The sequence below is a fragment of the Meriones unguiculatus genome, chromosome 6, assembly GCF_030254825.1.
Source record: "Meriones unguiculatus strain TT.TT164.6M chromosome 6, Bangor_MerUng_6.1, whole genome shotgun sequence".
Taxonomy (NCBI): Eukaryota; Metazoa; Chordata; class Mammalia; order Rodentia; family Muridae; genus Meriones; species Meriones unguiculatus.
In genome coordinates, this window is record NC_083354.1 from 96,512,806 (window position 1) to 96,532,787 (window position 19,982).

Genomic DNA, 19,982 nt, shown 5'->3' on the forward strand with positions numbered 1-19,982 from the left:
CCAGGAAGAGAAGAGGGAGGGGCTATGATCAGAATGTAAAATGAATTTAAAACAATTTTTAAAGGAAAAAAAAAAAGATAAGAATGTTAAGGAGTTTCACATCCAGATCATATGGGAGGAGGTCCTCCCCTATCAGTGGACTTGGAAAGGGGCAGTGAGGAGACCAGGGAGGGAGTGTGGGGTTGGGGAGGGAATGAGGGAGTGGGATACAGCTGGGACACAGAGTTAACAAAATGTAACTAATAAGAAAAATAAAATGAAAAAAATTCTTTTCTCAAAAAAAAATCCATACGTGAAAATAATTTAGTGTCAAACCAAGAAAAGTAACCTACCGTCCTTTTGAGAATCACCTCCGTTTGAATGTCTTTTCCACTATATTCTTACTATTGAATTATATAAACACATATTTAGATATTTTTCTTTGTTTCCTAAAGTAAGAGCTCACTGGGAACAATAATAAATCATAGCCAGAGGCTGTCATCTACAAGTTCACAATTAGCTTCCCAGCTTGGCTGAGGCTCTTCTGATCTGCCCACCTGTGGTCCAGCCTGAAGATGCCCATGCTGAGCTCTTGGTGTTTGTACAAGTTGATACATATTCATTATAGACTCAAAACTCTGGAGTTGGTGCATCTAAAACTACTCAGTGCAGTGATGCTTTGTCAAATGTAGCACAAAATAGACTGAAATATTGAGTGTAGCCCAGGCTCAGTGTGTCCTGTGTTGGGGACAAACTCCATCCTCTCTCTCTAATCTGAATCAATGCATTGACTCTGTGTAGCCAAGGCTACCTTGACGCAGTGTGAGGCCAGGGAGGAATACATTTAGCCCTGAAGTTGCTACAAAGAATATGATTCATGGAACACAAATTAGTTTAAAGAACATGCTATATTATTTTTTAAAGCCTTTATGTTTCTGTAACACAGATCTAAATCACTTTGTTGTTTCTAGACAAACTTCTTTCTATCTCAGGAAATCAGGTACTCATGGAAGTATAGGCATTCTAAATATTCATGTGAAGTTCAAATAGTTTTCAGCAGAAAAAGTATAAGGTATAGTTGTATTTCAAATAATATAAAACTATTTGTCTTTATAAAACTTATCAAGAATTTATTTTCTTATTGGGTTGCCAAATGAATTGAGACTATGAGGAATAGTAGCCAAGAGACCTTTGAGTGTTTTGTTTCTATGGACTAGGTTGAACTAGGGCTACTCCTGTAGGAATAGCTGTTAGAGCTAGCAAACATTTCTTTTAATTGGCTGAAAACATTATCACAAACTAATCTTAGTTAAGAGTGCTTATGTCTGCACACGGGCCCAAGGCTGCCTTTATTAAACAAGGAAGGCTTACTGCTACCAAAGAGACCCCTAGAAAAATTCTCATTAATATCTCATTAATGACTACTTCATTACGCATGTTTTCTCTCTCTTTCACAGACACACACACACACACACACACACACCTATAAGAAATGAAGTGATCTTGTAGTTAGGGAACAAAGGCCCCAAACAAAGAGAAATGAACAGCATGAAACTGAGGGAACTGACCAGAAACAATTGAAACACAATTAGCTAATCAACTAGCAATTTTGCAGTTTCCACCCTAGGGATGAGTCTCTGGGAGCTACACCTGACCCAGTGGAAGAGATCCTGCAGTCATAGATTTGAGAGCACAAAGAGGGCTGAGTTGTGAGCTCTCTGACAAATAAATACAAACGGGTCTCTCATATTCCCTGAAAGGTGCATACATGGGTAAATAAAAGGTATTTCCTGAGTCCACAAAAGGATCTTCTTTTCACTAAACCTTTTAAAATTACAAGACTGGAGTTTGGTTGGATCCAGCAAAGATGGTCAAGGACAAGTTTAAACACAGGACAAGCCTGAAGTAGTATTTCTTCTTTTATTGCTCACATGCCATAATATTGGCTTTTAAATAATTAGGTCACACATTTCATAAGTAAACAACTGCCCTGTATTGATTTTCCCCCAAACTGTATGTCCACTAGCTATCAATTTAGTGCAATTCAATGAAGTTTTTAAAAAGTTATGCTTAGTAAACTTTAATATTTAGAGCATACATTTGTCTAACATTTGACAAATGCATAGAGCTCTATGCTGAATAGAATGATAGAGCCTGTTCCATCGTACATCATATCATACTAATCTCTAGACAGTTAAGTCTTCCCTCCCACTGTTCTCTTTCCTAGAATGTCGTATAGATACAGTCCTTCCCATAATGCTCATTTTTGTCAGTATCTTCAAACTCTAAAGAAGATCTGTGTGCTTTCTTAAAATGGAAATAAGTTGAGCATGCCATCCTTGCCAAGGCCTGTGTACTTGTTATGCTGATAGTCAATTATTTCAAAAATGAAATAGATGAGGGTATGAAATATTTCATATATTTCCTACTTCATATGAAATGTATGAATTGAGACCGTAAGTCTGCTCTTACCCCTGGAAGATCAGGCAAACTCATGCCTGAAAATAAAGGAATTGTTGTTTCTAAAGAGACACTGAGCTATAGCTACCTCTAAAACAGCAAAATGTCATCACTGTCTAAGGGGACCTATTTCTTATCAGCTCTGTTTGAGTCTATGTGGTACATAGGTAGGTGATGTGGCCCTTTTCTTTGTATCTGCTGCTGTGGCTTTCTGGTTGAGTTTCCAGGTTGCACAGACAAGCCTGAAACCTCTGAAAACCTTCCAAAAACCTTGAAGTAGGTTTGGCTAAAAGTCTCACCAGTTTTTCCTTACACAAAGCTCTTTGGGCAAAATAACCTTTTTTGTTTGTTTGTTTGTTTGTCTGTTTTTTTTTTCCAGATTCTCTGTGTGATGTGATGTGTGGAGGGAAAAGGATGGGCAAAAATACTCCTTAAGGTCTATGGATTCATCACTGCTTGATGTGAGAAAGCAGCAGTGTGGGTAATATTGAGAATATTTCTAAGACTTGGAAATAGTTTACTAAATTCCTTTTTAAAGTTGTCACAGAATCCATTAATATTTGGGATTGCAAGCACGTATAAGTTGTTTAACTTTGTGCAGTAAGACAATATGATGAAATTTTAATGGTCCCTTGATTTCCTGTTTATTTATGTATGATATTTCTTCTATATTATCTCAAGAGGTAAAAGTAGGCCCTGAGAATTTGACTCATTATACTCATTATATATTATACTCAGGCTACAGTGGCCTTCCAATCCTTAACATCAACTCTCTACCTACCAAGAAAGACAGAGACAGAGATAGACACAGAAAGAGAAACAGAGACAGAGAAAAGAACAATATTGATTTATAGGAACAAAAGTTCATGAAATCATTTTCCTTTATTCCCTTTTCTCGCTTTCTTTCTCTCCCATCCTCCTATCTACCTACCTATCCACTCTTCCCTACTCTCCTCTTTTTCAGAAAGGGGGATCTCCCTTTCCCATGGACCCCAGCTCGTCAAGTTGCATCAGGACTGAGCACCTGTGACCTGGTAAGACAGTTCCTCCAGGGGAAAGTGATCAAAAAGCTGGCAAATAAGTCTGTGTCCTATGCAATCCCCACTTCCCTTACTAGAGGACTCACATGAGGCCTAAGCTGCCCATCTGCTACATATTTGTAGTGGGCTTAGGTCTAGTTCATGCATGGTCCTTGGTTGATGCTTCAGTCTCAACAAGCCCCTCTAGGCCCTGGTTAGTTGGCTCTGTTGGTCTTCTTGTGAAGCTCCTGTCACCTCCAGATCCTTTTCTCTTTCTTCCAACTTTTCCACAAAATTCCCTACACATCAAACAATGTTTGACTGTGAGACTCAGCATCCGTTTTGAAGTGCTGCTGGGTAGAGCCTGTCAGAGGACAACCCTGTCAGGCTCCTGTCTGCAAGCTTAGCAGAGTATCTTTCGTAGAGTCAGGGGTTAGCATTGAATGATAGAGTGGATCTTTGGTTGGGCCAGGTATTGGTTGGGCATTCTCTCACTTTCTGCTCCGTCTTTATCCCTGCACATCTTCTAGGCAGGGTAAATTTGGGGTTGAAGTTTTGTGGTGTTTCCTTCCCTTTGCTAGAAGAATAGTCTAGTTAGAACGTGTCCTCTTCAGTCTCTCTGGCCTCTGCTACTAGGAGTCTGCTTGAGAACCCCTCATATCCTCCTAGGATCCTACCCTAACTTAGGTCTCCCGCTTGTCACAGAGATACCTCACCCTGTGTTTTTCTTCTCTCTATAGGCCTTCTGTCCTCTCTCTCTTACTATCTCCAGGGCTTTTTAGTTTTCTAAGCCACAGTCTTGACATCCAGTGGAAAGAACATCTCCAGCTACTCTGAATTGGCAGCTGATCTGATGGGGATCAGGAAGACCAGTATCCCCCATGCACTGTCTTCCCATTGAAGGTGGAATCGGGGTCTTTAGGAAAGTTGAGGATTTACAGAGGAATCAGGAAATTTTTTAAAGGTCATCATCATTAAAGGGTCAGAGGATGTGTGGATGGGATTTTGCTAATAATGTGAATTACAAGGTGCAGCATGGTGGTCCAGAGGACGCTGGCCCCAGGGTCTTTGTGAACAGTATACAGAATTTCAGCCTCACAGGACAAATTTAAGCCTCTTCAATGAAGGTTGGGCATAATTAGTGCCAGAAATGGGGTCAAAACATATAAATTATCAATCATGGGGCTTGACTGACACTGGCTAACAGTGACACTAAGAAAAGATGAAAGGGACTCCATCATGCAGCTTTTAAAAACAGACAACATAATTAAAATAATTTATATATGAGTGAGTGAGTGAGTGAGTGAGTGAATGAGTGAGTATCACTAAAGCAGTTAGAATCCAAAGACCATCTCTGGGGCATTCAGCATCCTCCAATCTGCATTCTCCATGAGCCTGTTCCCTGACCCCTACCCAATTCACAACTAGAATAGACTACTGACACTCACCCTCTTACAAAGTACTCAGCTGACACATTTGGGGAAATATTTGCATTTTTAAAAGTGACCACCTAAAGATTAAAAACTTTTTGAGACAAAAAGATGTCTCCTGTTGAAATTAAAAGATTGGGAGGGTTGGCTAGGAAAACTTGGAATAAGAAAAGGAACAGGATTAGTATACACAACATGGGCAGATCAAAACTATGATTCTCTGTGAAGGGAGTTAGGAATGTGTCTACACGTTATACAGACTGTTAGGAACAGCACTGAATCAACAATAGGAGGTAAGGATTGTTTTAAGATGGAAGAGGTAAGTGAGTGATTGCAAAGGGCACAGAAAAAAAATCGGCAGGGTGATGAACATGTGGAGTATCATGATTATGGGGATAGCTACACTGTTGTATATATTTTAAAAGATTAATAAATTAATTAATATATAAACAATAAACATATATTTATATACAATAAATATATAAATATATATTAAAAGATTAATAATAAATGAGTGTGCTTTAGTGTTTAGGAGTTACATAACATCCCTCAAGATCTGAAGGTGTTTGGTTCCCAGACATACCCTTGCCCCTCCATTTGCAGATGATCCAGTTTCATACATAAAATGTACAGTGATTATACTATACTATACTATACAGCCTATGATAACCTGAAAAATTTCACAATTATTTCTGGAGTAATTGCAATACACAATACAATGGAGTTCTATTTAAATCACTGTTATTTAGGAGGAAAAACAATGATAGAACAATCTGTACATAATTCAATACAGTTGCCACTTATTTGAGCAAATGTTTTCAGATTATTTTTTTTAATTTTCAAAATGTATTTTAAGTGTATGAGTGTTTTCCTGTATGTATATCTAGGCACCACTTATATGTCTGATAACGGAAGAGACCAGAAAAAAGTGTTTAATTCCCTGGAACTGGAGTTATTGGTGGTTGTATGCTGCCATACAGGTTCTGGGAATTGAACATGGGTCCTCTGGAAGAGCAACCAGTGCTCTTACCCTCTGAGCCATCCCTCCAGCCTTTCTACTTTTATTTTAATAAGAAACTCTGGGATACAGCAGGCGAGCTATGCTTCAGTAATGTTACTTCAAACAAACAAACCAAACTCGATGGAATGAAAAACTGACTCTGCTTTCTTTGAAGGACAGCAGCTTTTGTCTACTCTACCCACAAGTCACCCATAAAGCTACAGGTGAAGAGGCGAGGTGATCCACGAAGGCCTGCAGTGTTGGAGTAGTGCCCTCTCCTGTGTTCCCCAAAGATGCAGTGCTGAGAGATGCTTAGCTGCACAGCAGGTTCAGCAAGGCAGGGATTCCAAACTGTCCTTCCCAGAAGTCAGGCAGAATCAGTGCCAGGTGCAGTAGAGGTCGCTGGCTACAGGTATTCCATTTTCACAGAACTGGGTCTGAGTTAGTACATCCCGCTCATTTGCTCATTTCCTTACATTTTATCCTTCCTCTGAGCTATTTAACAGACACCACTATTTAGCCCTGAAGAGAGAATAATGTTTCCTAACCATGATTTTATGTGTGTCTTTACAAGTTTAGGACCTTTTGTTTTAAATGCCAAATTTCCAAACAGATAGTAAAACTTCTCCAGAGTGTCTGAGCTTTGGTGATAATTCTTCTGTTTGATAACTTTGCATTTCAAAACTCTTTAAATGTGCCAGTTAATGGTCCAGTCCTTTCTCTCTTTCCCTGGCATCGTGGGAAAGTGTACTGACACATGGTACATAACAACATTTCAGACAGCAATAGACTAGCTAGTCTATAGGATGCAACTAAAACAGTCCCTAGGGATACGCTAGTCCTTCAAATGCCACACCGCCAGTGGAACCTCATGGATCTATGCGGAGTCTGAGGTACTCACGGTACTGTCCTGTCCATCTTATAAAAGTGCAGTACATTCATGGTGTATAATTCTTGAGACTGAGAAGAAATAAGCATGCTATTGGTTTATGTATTTACTATACTTGCTGTTTTAGAATAGATTCCTATTCGTGATTGTACAAAGCATGACCCTGACTTCAAAGGGAATAAGAGATTTTCTATTCTAGAACCAAACGTTAACGGCCTGTAAACACAGACTTAGGATACCACAAAAACTATGTTCCATCAGGTGACATTTTTATAGTATCAGGACAAAACATGTCATAAGTCAAAACAACTTTTAAATACATTGGTGGGCACATGTAGGAAAATTACAACAAAGCATGAAATCTCTGCTGTTGGCCTCAGATGCTGTCTGATGATATTCTGACATTTCTGGTTGTTAGAAGCTAGGGGTCTCTAGGTATTTTCCAAAAGTATTTACCTAAGTGTTGCAAGACAGCTTTCAGGTCACACACAGAGTTGAGTAATAAATGGCTATTTAAGGAGCTAAAAGTCCAAGATGAGTTGGCTCTGTGTGTACAGAATTAAAACTCTCCATAGTCACTGAGATTCTAATTCGTTAATCGCCTTGCTGGATGTTCAATGTAGATGAGACTTCTTTCTGGGAACTTATGAAACATGCTTATGAAACATAACATACATATGAAAAAAGATTTACTGTAAAGCAGTGTGTAGATCAGACCGGCAACCTTAAATGCTGTGGGTTAATGCCTCTCTTGAGCATACCAGGAGGTCATGTGACTGACCAGTTCACACCGTCTAGATTTATTAAATGCATTCTGTGGTGATCTCATAATGACAGAATTGGTCACAAAAACACTTGTCAGACACAGTCTCATTGGTACAGCACAGATTATAACAGTTGCTTATGATAAAGGCCATAGGCCAGTGAGTGAAGAGGTCAGGGGTGGAGTAAGCCAGGAGATATACTGATCAGCAGCTTTTCCATCCAGAAACTATATAGGAAGATTGGAATGTCATGTGGGCAGAATTTGGGAGCAGCCTTCTCCCAGCCATTCGATTGTGTTAGAGCCCGTTATCTCTGTAGAAAAAGCCTCATTTTAATTATTTTATGTTTCAATATTAAGTCAAGCATTCTCCTATTCCATGCATAAATTATAAAATTGGGCTGCTTAGGATATTTTTCATTAGAGCTACCTGAATGAGCATTCCTTCATCACTATGGAATTATTGTATCTTGGACTGGACTCACAGAGGATATGTGTTTTCTCTCAGCAACAAACTAAAAAGGTCAGTTCATATAAAAATGTCTCATAAAATAGAATTCAAACAACTAGAACGAATTCTACCATCTTTATTTCACAGAAGAGATAATGGGTCATTTTTCTTCTCATCCTTATACATCTATATAGAGGGGTGTGTGTGTGTGTGTGTGTGTGTGTGTTTGTGTATGTGTGTGTGTGTAAAATTTCATCATTGTCTGAGGTATCTATCCTCATAAGTCTAAACCCTTAAGTAATTCATTTCTCCCCCTCTTAAATTAATTGACCCACAATTGAAAACATGAACCTGTATGGGGTTTGTTTTGCTTTGTTCTGCTTATTTTTATATCATCTAATCTCTCTCTGCTTATCTATGTTAATCCTGCTTAATCCTTAACTCCCTGAGGTCATGCAAGGTCGTGGTACAGATATCTAAAGTAAGCTGAGACTATACAACTTAAATCCATTTTAAATGTATTTTAAGGTGTGTCCTCTCCATTTTATTTATTTATTACTTATTTGAATATTTATTTTAGCCCTCTGTTCCTTAAAGAACAAAACAATTCATTCTGAGATGTTGTAATAATCTCAGAGAGCCCACCGCTGTTCAGGAGTAAGTGTCTAAGGACCACTCAGTTGCTGGTATGGGCATGTGTTACAGGTAAGTGATACTCAGTTGCCTTCGAGTTTTGATCCTCAGAGTGGGGAGCTCAGAGCAGGAATGGGAACCTGTTCTCTTAAAATGAGAGTCTGGGTGGTGTAAGAAAGGGGATGATAGATTGTCTCAAGACAGTCAGCTGAGACAACTTTGCTGCAGCCTTGGAAAGGAGGAAGCAAGCAAGCAGGCAGAGGAGGATTAGATCCTAAACTGAGAGGTGATGTAGGCTGGGGTTATTTAGCTGACACATTCTATAATCCTGGTTGCCCTGGAGTTAATCAGATAGTTGTAACTGTGTGTGTGCATGCGCCTGAGTGCAGAGACCCATAAAATCGATGCTTTGATAATTTCAGAGTAAGTAGATCACCTTTCATCCACTCAGATATTTAATGTTCTGCTTGTTATTTACGCTAAGTATACATTTCACGGGTAAGGCAAATACCCTCTTTGCGTTGTCAGCCAAAGCAAAGAATCTCCAAGCTGAGCAGTCAGCTGAGCGGATTGTCTTTCACAGTGATGAAAGCCAGACACTTCACTCTACTATTTCAAAAGGAAAAGTGCACTCCATCCAATCCCAAACAAGAATCAAAAGCAATTCTGATGTTAACTCAATCACACATTAGTAACAAGGAGCCCATCCCTTAACAGTTGAGGCTTGCTGTCCTAATAAATAGAATAAAATAATGGTTAAAAAACAAACAAACACTAAGGTGGTCAAAGGTGGCATTTTCTAAGCAACTTTTACCAAACAAAGCATAGAAAAGAAGAAAAATATCATTTCTTGTAGTCCACTGGTTACTAACAATTTTATTTTTAATAAAAATAAAAATAATTTTATTTTTTCACACCTGAAACCTTGGTGTGTGTAAAGGAGTGGAGAATGCTATCAAACCCGATCACCGGCAACATTTTACTAGCTTTCCGAATTCCACCGTTTATGATTAACTTTAAACATCTTTCTTTTTTTCTTAACTGTCAAAACACTTCCTTCAGTGTTCATGGCAAAATAATTTTCTCCCAGGATCTTTTATGCCAGTGGACTTAGGAAACCAGAAAAATTACTGAAGACCCTGATAAATGAGTCATGAAGATTCAGTAAGTCCGTTTTTAGCTATGCACTATCCCATAGGGCAGGTGCATGTGCAAGGGTCAACAGCTAGTCTAGATTTGCGCTTGCTTATTACATATTATGCAAGAAACAAACAAAAAAAGTGGAATTAACGTTTCCCAAACACTGGAATAACTGAAGTGATAGCCAGGAAGAGAGCACAAACTTAAACAACAGACTTAATATGGGATGTCTGAAGAAAAAGAGGACCAGTTTCAAGACCCAAGAATAGAAACCTGGGAAATCAGCTTCAGAGTAGGCTCTTGCCTACCCAGTTTCCACAGCCAGGTCTAGCTGACAGTAGGACATCATTTGGGAGTAGTGTGCATATTCCATGGTAAAATGTTGGCATTGGGTAAGTTGACTGACCTTCAGGTCTCTTTCCAGATCTAATCTGTCCCCATTGCACCCATCTTGACAAGCATGGCATGTCAGGACAATGGAGTACTGGAGTGGACATGCAAGGTCTTCTCCCCAGCTCCACCTTCAGTGACATCATTTTGACATCTTGGACTCTTCATTTTTGGAATATTTACAGATTTGCAGTTTTCAATTGAAGAATTCTTTATCAGCATCCTGGGGTGGTTAATTAACACTTGCCAGAAGAACACAATAAATTAATGCAGGAGCAGTGCAGGCCACGTACACCACACAGCTTCTGGTGGCAGCAGAAAACAGACCTCAGCATGGTCTTCTGCAGCAGCCCTGATCATGGTCATCAACACAGTCCCCAGTGCCATGACAGCAACTTGGCCTCCTGTTGCAGCATGGACCATGGAAGTCCTTCCAGCAGGCTTTAATCCAGAAAATGAGCCATACTTCACCCTGGATATCTTGTTGCTCAGAGCCAGGGTGTTGCTGGGCAGTCAATTTAGAGGCAGAGCTTGTGTGAGATCGAGGGTGCTGCACACCATCTTGCCAGCCCCACTCTGCAGCAAGGACTTGCTCCCTTATCTACCATAGCTACGCTCACACACCTGTTGCCGTAGCTACTGCATCTCTAGTTCTGCCTTTCTCTTTCACACCCACTCCATTTGGCCTTCTTTCCCACATTTATACATCAAAGTGACATGGCAAACTGTTGTGTCAACCTATATATTTTTGGCCCAATGAGCTTTACATGCAAATACTTACTGCAACGGGTCACTGGTCTGGTTCAAGGTTTCTGGTTTCTGGAGCACCATAAATACTGGACTATCAGTGAGACCCATCTCTGATATCCTGTTGTTGCCCAGAGTCAGGGTGACCTTGCTGCTGGGCAATGCACTGCCCAAGCCCCAGGCAGCTGCACACCTCCCTGCCCTCAGCCCCAACCACCTTATCAGACCGTCATGCTTGTAGCCTGTGGGCAATGCTGAGGCCTGTGTTCTTTCCCTTACACCCAAGGAGGAGAGCTAAGGATTGACCCCACACAGCAACAACATGGTCTGCAGTTGTCTCTAGTTTGACTTCTCTCCCCTGCATGCTCCACCACCCTTTCCTGCAGTTTTAAAAGCATCTTCTCATGAGCAGGCACATTTTAGTTGTTGCAGGGACATTGCTCTGAACAGACATCTCTGTGGCTCCCCTCCAAGCCCTCTGAGTCCCTCAGCTTCTCTCTCTGGTCATATGAGTGCAAGTGAACAAGTTGAATCAAGTCCCTTATTTTGATTCTCCAGGACATTTTTACTTCTACTTTGGGGACTTTTTTTTTTCATAATAAGTTACTCTGTTGAGATTTAAACTAAAACATTTATTCTTTTATTGAAAGGGAGAAGTTGAATGTACATTTTATCATCAGAATTTTAGGTTGAATTTGAACAGGAAGATTGAATTTGTGTTTTCCTAAGTATAATTTGCTCTACTGACATCCTTAAAACAAAATGCAATGGTTTTTCAACACTGTAAACAGGAGATGTGATTTCCAGCATTAATATATCAAGAACCAAGTGAAGTGACTGGTTTCACTGAAATGGCAGCTTAGGGCAGCTTTGAATGGGCTGAGCCCCAGCTTCTTCTCTCTCCCATGCTCATTCTCTTTGGCATTACATCCTTTCTGAAGTACTGTGGCTAAACTCGTACAGCACCAAGCCTAAAGCAGAGCATTGTCCTGGCAGGGTAGGACAAACGTTTAATTTTGAAACATGCCACTCCTAGTAAGCACCACCATTATTTCTGTGTGCAGCATTGTGTGCCTATTTTATACATTGCCACTGTGTCTCCAGTTTCAGGAGTCTGTCTCCTGTATATTCAGCAACTGAACATATCCATCAATTTACAGGATAGAGTCCAAGATGAGAAAGGACGCTTCAATCACCAACTACTAAGTTCTCTCATATTTTTTCCTTTACTTTACCCAACACTTGTTTGCTGCTGCTTTTTGCCTAGATGATTATAATAAACTCTATTTCTCGCAGAAGTCAAGAGTGTTCTTGTTCACAATCCAGTCACTTAGGTGATACAGTTCTACAACAGAAACTTGCATTCTTTAGCTCATCTAAATCTATCAAAAATGCATGAATAGGCTTAAGAGGATGAAAAAGAAACCAAGGATTCGAGCCTGGTGCACATAGCCTTGCCCAGAAAGCTCCTATAGCAAAAAAGCATGCCAGATCCCTCTCCAGGACAGCCCACAAAAACTAATATGTTAGAATCTCTACTGCTCACGTCATTGTGTTCCTCTGTGAAAAATTCAAAGATGTTGAGCCAGAGACTGGCAGGCCATATGATGATGACATGTTTTCTTTAGAGAGTGACAATTCAATCTTCTCCTTCCCAATTTGGATGTCATTATTTTATTTTTCTTAAGTGATTTTTTTTTTTGGTGTAGGATTTCTAGCTCTATATGTGGGTTGTTGAACAAAACTGAAAGTGGACAAAGTTGTCTTATTCCAGATTACAGTGTGAATGTTGACAACACAGAAGCTGAGCATTGTTGAGCAGATCTACTAGCATAGCTTACACATTCATTCACTTCTTTTGCATTCAATTGTTTATTCCAAGTACAGTGTTTTCCTAGGCATTGAACTAGGCACTAGGGACAGACAGGATTGGTATTTAGCCAGAATATAGCTATAGCCATGTTGATGTTCTGATTGGTCATTGCCTCTCCTGTACAGATGTTTAGATATTGTATCATCTTTTATTTTTAAAGTATATAAGCTAAGTCCCAGCCCTCAAGTAGTGTACAATGTGGTGGACAATCTACTCACAAAAACAAATAGAGATGATGGTAAAAATAACTGCTATTCTACTCAGGATGGCTGAGTTTTATACTGGACTTTTAATTTTGTCAGTTATTTATTTATTGGTAGATTTCCTGTGATGCTTGAAATTGAATCTTGGGTCTTATAGATAGTAGGCATGCAGTCTCCCATTGGATACTGAATCCCATGCTTATACATACTAGGCAAGTGTTTTTATTACTGAACTACACTCCCAAATCTACATCATTAATTTTCCCTGTAAAAAAGAAAATTAATCCACCCAGAAAGAACACAAAAGTCTACTACTTTAATGATCAGGACGAGGTGAAGCTCTGACCTACAAAAGTTTCCTACTCTAATAAATTCTTGGAAACGATTTCTTTTCCCAGGACTTGTATATTCACACATGCTTGACTTGCTGTGTAATGAGAAAGAAAAAATGGCAAATGATTGGATATGTTCCTTTACTTTTCCAGTTATCTACTAGGATGCATTTTCCTGCAACTATGAAAGCAAATGTCTGCTAAGAACCTACTGAATGCCAGACAAAGGGGGGTGGGGTAGAAATGCAAGAATTACACAGCTGTGGATTCTTTACAAAACCATAGATAAAAAGCATGACTGAGCACAGAGAATGTATGTTGAGAAATATGAGTCTTAGTGAACTCCTTACCTCATCAGTTTTTCAATGAATCTTTTAAGAGTTCATTCTTATAGTGTTATAAGAAAAAGAACATAGCGCAGCTGTTTTAATTTCCCTTCACCCTGCATTTAATCGACACTCTTGATCTGGATTTCTCCAGAAGTTAAGGCTAATTAAGTGCTGCTTCATGCAAGTCAGTCTGTTTAAATATGATTTTTGCTCAGTGAACAAGTGAAAGAAAGATGGGGAAAAGCAAGAGTGGGAGAAGGATGTGGAAAAGAGGACTGTAGAAAGAAGGACATGAAAATATCAGCTTCTCTTTGACCTATTTTATTAGGTGAGTGGATTTTTAGTTTTTTTTTTTTTCACTAAAGACCTTAGCTATTCCATATTGCATATTGTATATGCTTTCATATGCTTTTTAATTAGTTTCATGTTTATTTTATAGGCAACAGAAGCTATGAGCCACTCAGTACAGTCTGCACAGGTCCTGCACATTTCTTAAGGAGCTTCCAGTTCTGTTACAAGGCAGAACAGATGGAAGCTGCTGAGCAGTCCTGGTGGCAAGGTGACATGTAAAATGGCAAGGAGTGAAGAGGACTGTGGAAGTGCACTTTCCCTATCTCAGAACTCTTATGAAAGGTCACTTGGGCAACAAGAGATTTCTAGCTCAGCCATTGAAAAAAGGAATAGCAGTCCCCTGATGACAGGTCATGAAAGGCTTGCCATAAAGTTCCAGGTTAATACATTCCCTTTCAAATGCCACTGAAGACCTATCACTGTCTTCTTCCATCTCATTCCCAGCCCAGGAGTTAGATACCTGTCTATGTATTAAAAGACGAAGGTAATTGATGAGTTCCCCAAATGAAACCTCCACAGGCATATCAACATGCTATTAACATAGAGCAAGCATCATTGAGCATACTCATTTAATTAAATATTGTATATTAACTACTTTTCATTATACTATTAGTGATATCACTAACACATTAGTGATATACATATCAGCCATATGTAAGAAATGACAGGCAAAACAAACAGTTAATTGCGGCAATGCACTGTGGTAAAAATACATCTTACAGTCTATGAGATTGGAGCTTTTGCTGAACGTCACAGCCACAGTTAACATTATCCCTTGAGGTCACTTAAGGCAGCTATGTTACTGTTTACTCCGTCTGTTAAGAGAGCAATGTAACAACCAACATTGCTTGCCTTGGATTTCCAGTGTAAACAGCTGTTACAACCTAAGCTACTGCATCTTAAAATATGTGTTCTTTCAGGCACCTGACCCAGAAAATACTGCATGCGCATTATGTTAATCATTTGCTGGAAACAGAAAATAGGCTATAATGGCCTTCTAAAATGAATATCCACCATAGATGCTGAAACAATATTCAGGTATTGCTTAATGAGTGTTTGTTTCTTACCTGAGTCTGTTGGAATCAGTGACTTAATCCCTCTTAAAAGTCTGTTAAATATTTCTGTAAAGCATCCCCAGTTTCTCCCCCCCCCACCCCAATGCAATGTTTTCTGTGATGTTCATTAAAAGAGAAGAGAAAAGCCTTTGTTAGGGGTACACGCACTCAGATACATGCAGCCACAGACATAGGAACATCATTCAGGCAGCATTACTGAGAGCATGTATTTAAAGGCCAAGTGATAACAGAGGATTCCAACCTTGAATGTCTAGAACTGTACTTATTTCACCATTGTTCTCAATATGTAGGGTGCCTACAGGAAAAGCAAGGTTGTAAGGCCTTTGCTCCACTGTACTTAGAGCTGTTTTAAGAATTCAGTAATATCACATGTCTAAATCTAAGATTGCAAACTTCTAGCTCTCACAAAGTTTTAAAAATCTTTCTTCATTCCTGATATTTGCTCCCCAGGTACCTAAAGGGTCCTTCGGCCTGAATCTTAAGTCTTCAAGTTTTAGGAAGTGTTTCTGAACCATGATTTTTAAAAATTCTTTATTAATTACACTTTATTCACTTTGTATTCCCCCTGCGGTTCCCTCTTCCTCCAGTCCCAATCCTTCCCTTCCTCCCCCTTCTGCACTCATGCCGCTCCCCAAGTCCACTGATAGGGGAGGTCTTCTTTTTCTTCCTTCTGATGCTAGTCTATTAGGTCTCATCAGGAGTGGCTGCGTTGTCTTCTTCTGTGGCCTGGTAAGGCTGCTCTCCCCTCAGGGGGATGTGATTAAAGAGCAGGCCAATCAGTTCATGTCAGAGACAGTCCCTGTTCATATTACTATGGAATCCACTTGGACATTGAACTGCTATGGGTTACATCTGTGCAGGGGTCCTAGGTTACCTCCACACATGGTCCTTGGTTGGAGTATCAGTCTCAGGAAAGACCCCTGTACTCAGATTTTTTGGTTCTGTTGCTCTCCTTGTGGAGTTCCTGTCCTGTCCAGATCTTACTGTTTTCCACTTCTTTCCTAAGATTCCCTACACTCTGCCCGAAGGTTGACCAAAGTCTCAGCATCTGCTTGGATATTCCGCAGGGCAGAGCCTTTCAGAGGTCCTCTGTGGCAGGCTCCTGACTTGTTCCCTCTTTTCTCCTTCTTCTGATGTCCATCCTCTTTGCCTTTCAGGATAGGGATTGAGCATCTTAGCCAGAGTCCTCCCTCTTGATTAGTTTCTTTAGATGTACAGATTTTAGTAGGTCTATCCTATATTATATATCTATATGAGTGAGTATATACCGTGTGTGTCTTTCTGCTGAGCCATGACTTGATAATTTCTTTTCATCTCACTTTCTCCTTCCTTGTAAAGATGGAAAAAAAGGACAATTTGATCTTTCCATCAGGCTACACAACTTTGTCTTTGAGCCCCTCTGTAGAGTATTTTAATATATATTTAATAGCTTTTACTCTCTGAGTGCCTCAGAAACATTTTTCCCTTGGTTCAATGTCTAAGAACTCTGTGAGGCCATATATTTGGATAGTATCACAGATTTTCAGCCATGGCAATGTCATGGTGTGTCTCAGCCTCTCCTTTGATGAGAACGTGCTTGATGAACTTCCTCAGAGCTTCATGATTTTCTGCTTGATTACGCAGGTAGGGTTCAGTCATGCTACGAACCAACCACATATTGTTACTGCCAAGCTTCCATCTGAAGACTCATGGTGAAACCCAGCCTCAGAGATCTCTGAGCTTACCATGCAGCCCACACCATAGGAAGATTCATTTAAAAATGCTTGTCATTCTGAACATGCAGATAACAGAATGTACCCTGTTCCTGCGTCTGATTTTTTTTTTTCTTTTAAATTACCTGTTATCTCCTAGGACATCTGTCTACTGCATTTGCTCAAAGAAGCATTCTTTTGTCTGCAAAACACTTCACATTCCAAGTATGGGTGTCTTCAAAATACAAGGTTTTTGGTTTTTTTTTTTTTAACTTTGACAGTTTAATTAAATGCTTTCTTCTGTATTAATAAAGATATACATACAGATCATTGCCGAGTGATTCATTTGATACCTTTGATTTGTTTAGTTTAGTTTTTGTTTTTGCTTTTGCTTTTGTGTGTGTGTGTACATGTGTGGACCTATATGTGGTTGCATGTGACCACCTGTGCATCTCTCAGTGAACCTAGACCTTCCCATTGCAGCCAGTCTTGTTAGTCAGCATGCTCCAGGGAACATTGTTTTTGCTGGAATCACAGGGAAGCCACCATGCCTACCTCACATTTAGGTGGGTGCTGGAGATCTGAAGCTGGCTCCTCTTGCTTGGGCAGCAAACATTTTACCAATGAGCCATCTACTCAGTCCTGGGATACTCTGTTTTGTTTTTGTTGTTGTTGTTGTTTTGTTTTGTTTTTTTCTCCTTCTCTCAACATGTAGATTTATACACATAACTCCTTACTCCAGTAAGAATAACTATATGTTATTTTAGCTTAATTTTAATGACACATTTCTTGACAGATAAATTTGTTCTTTTTATTGCTGTTTTTTCCTAAGCTAAAAAAAAATAAATTGGGCATTTCTTGTTTTGAGTGGGTTAAAAACTTCAATGTGTATTTTTTTCTTAATTTCTAAGTCTTAATTTTTAATGTCAAATGAATACTCCCTTCACAGCAATACCTGTATTAGAAGTCATTTTATAGAAATGTCATTTTTCAGAAATCGGGAGGACATCAGTGGCTGCAGGTGGAGGAGTTTGGGAAGCAGCTCCATGCTAACCACAGACACAGGGCCACAGTTTCTGCTCCCTGCTACGTCTCCTCAGTGGCATTCTTAAATTAAGATTGTTTCAGAACAGAGTACCATTGGCCATGGCTCCTTTGTTTCTCTTTCCTTTAAGGTACAAACGAGATCTGGGTGTGAATTTAATCTGTTTATGAGGCTTGTTTCCAAACTCATATGTCTATAAAATAAAAATAAAAAAATACTAATTATTTCTTGTGATGAGAGAGAAGAGAGAATCAAGTATTTAGTATAGTGACCAGAATAGATGACCAACAGCTGCTCAAAGGTCACACAGGCTTCTTCTAAGCTACACTTTGGGTACAGGATCACACTGAGCAAGGACTTATCGTGATTCCTTGTGATGGCGTTCAGAACACAGCCAGATTGATCTGGCTCGTCAGACTGTTAGCTGAAAACTGTGTCTTCTCGGGGAAAAACATAAAATGGAAACAACAACAAAAATCTTCATTTGAGGAATTGCTATCTCTAGTGTATTCCAAACTTGTTTTTCTTCATCTGTCACTAGCTGTTTCTTTCTCTGAAGCCACACTCACATGACTTACTCATCTGACTGGATCCTCATTGTTCAGACAGCATTAGCTTCTGACGAAATGGCCCAAAAGTAGCCTTCAGTGCTAGCTAGTTCTTTAACTCATTTGTTTTGTGCATTTGCTCATCTGTTTTCCTCCACCAGACTGTACGTTTCCAAAGAGCAGGAAATTTTTATGCCTGAATCACTGAATCTCTACAGGTCACGTATTAATTATTTAGTACAGAGCAACATTAAAAATGTTCATTGAGTGTATATTTAAATGTTCAAGCCATGTTTGACACTCACAATGCAAACACCCACAAACCAGTCTTTGAGTTATTACCAACGACCTATTGTTCTCAATTCGTGGTTGTGAAACAGATGTTCAATAAAGCTTTTTGAATAAATAAAAGAGAAAAAAAACCCTCATTTAGCATGTGGTTGAGAATAATCACAAGCAATGAGTCTGTGGTTTGGGAAATTTTTTCCAGCTCCAGCTCCAGAGTAAGGCAAAATAGAGTGATCAAAAAATATAAGAACCCCCTATACCCAATGTTCAAGAATTATACAATTACAGGTTGCCCTGAACCTTGGGTAGATCTCCCAGGACACAGGACTTTTTCTAGTCTCTCCTTCCATCTATAAAATCTCCACTTCTTTCTTGAAAAGACTTGGTCAATGTACATTGCTTTCAACAATGATGGTAGTGTGATTCTCAAGAAACCAGAAATACAAATAAATTCCTACATATTTTATTATCACTATTTATTCTTCAATGATAATGAGCAGTGAACTAGCACAAACAGGGCCACAAAAGACTAAAATTTCTGTGACTGAGCCAAGAATGAGCCAACAGCCATTTGAAAATTGAAAGCAAAGCCAACAGGTACTGCATCTTCTACCACCTGCCCTGTGTTCCTGTTTTTACGAGGTTTGCTCTCTGTGATGGCTGAATCACTAGTAGGTCCAGGCCCAGAGCTAGCTCTGTGACTTCCTGAGGGAATGTGGGAATTTTACCTAACCTGGACCAAGCAGCCATGGCTAGCAGCAGGCCTAAGCTAATAATGGAACAATTTCTGCTGTTCTACATTATCTGGATGGAATAAGAGGGTCACACATTTTAAACATATTTCATAGTCATCAATATGCCTAATGCTTATTTTATTATTATTTGTCAAAGTCTTAAATTATGTCTTCTGATTTTAGTTTACATAAATAAAGAGATTATGGATAGATGGATGGTGGCTCATAACCATCTATAATGAAATCTGGTGTCCTCTTCTGGTATGCAGGTGTTCATGCAGGCAGAGCACTGTATGCATGATAAATAAATAAATCTTAAACAAAAAATAGCATGTTCTAAACACAACATGAATTGTCTTCAAAATTCTCAGCTAGAATATTAGATACAGAAACTGGCTTTCCCCTTGTCATGAAGAGCCAATTTGGCAAACATGGATAGTAAATAAGTCATTCAAAGGCATAAAATATATAACGGTTTAATGTTTTAGAAAAGTGGTCTATTTCATCAACTGTCCTTTTTCAAGGCAAAAAGCCAGCTTGCTCAGCTCAGAGTATCAGGAAGGGCTATCATTTTCTTTTCCACTTGTTGCCACCAGATGGCGAGTCAGTTA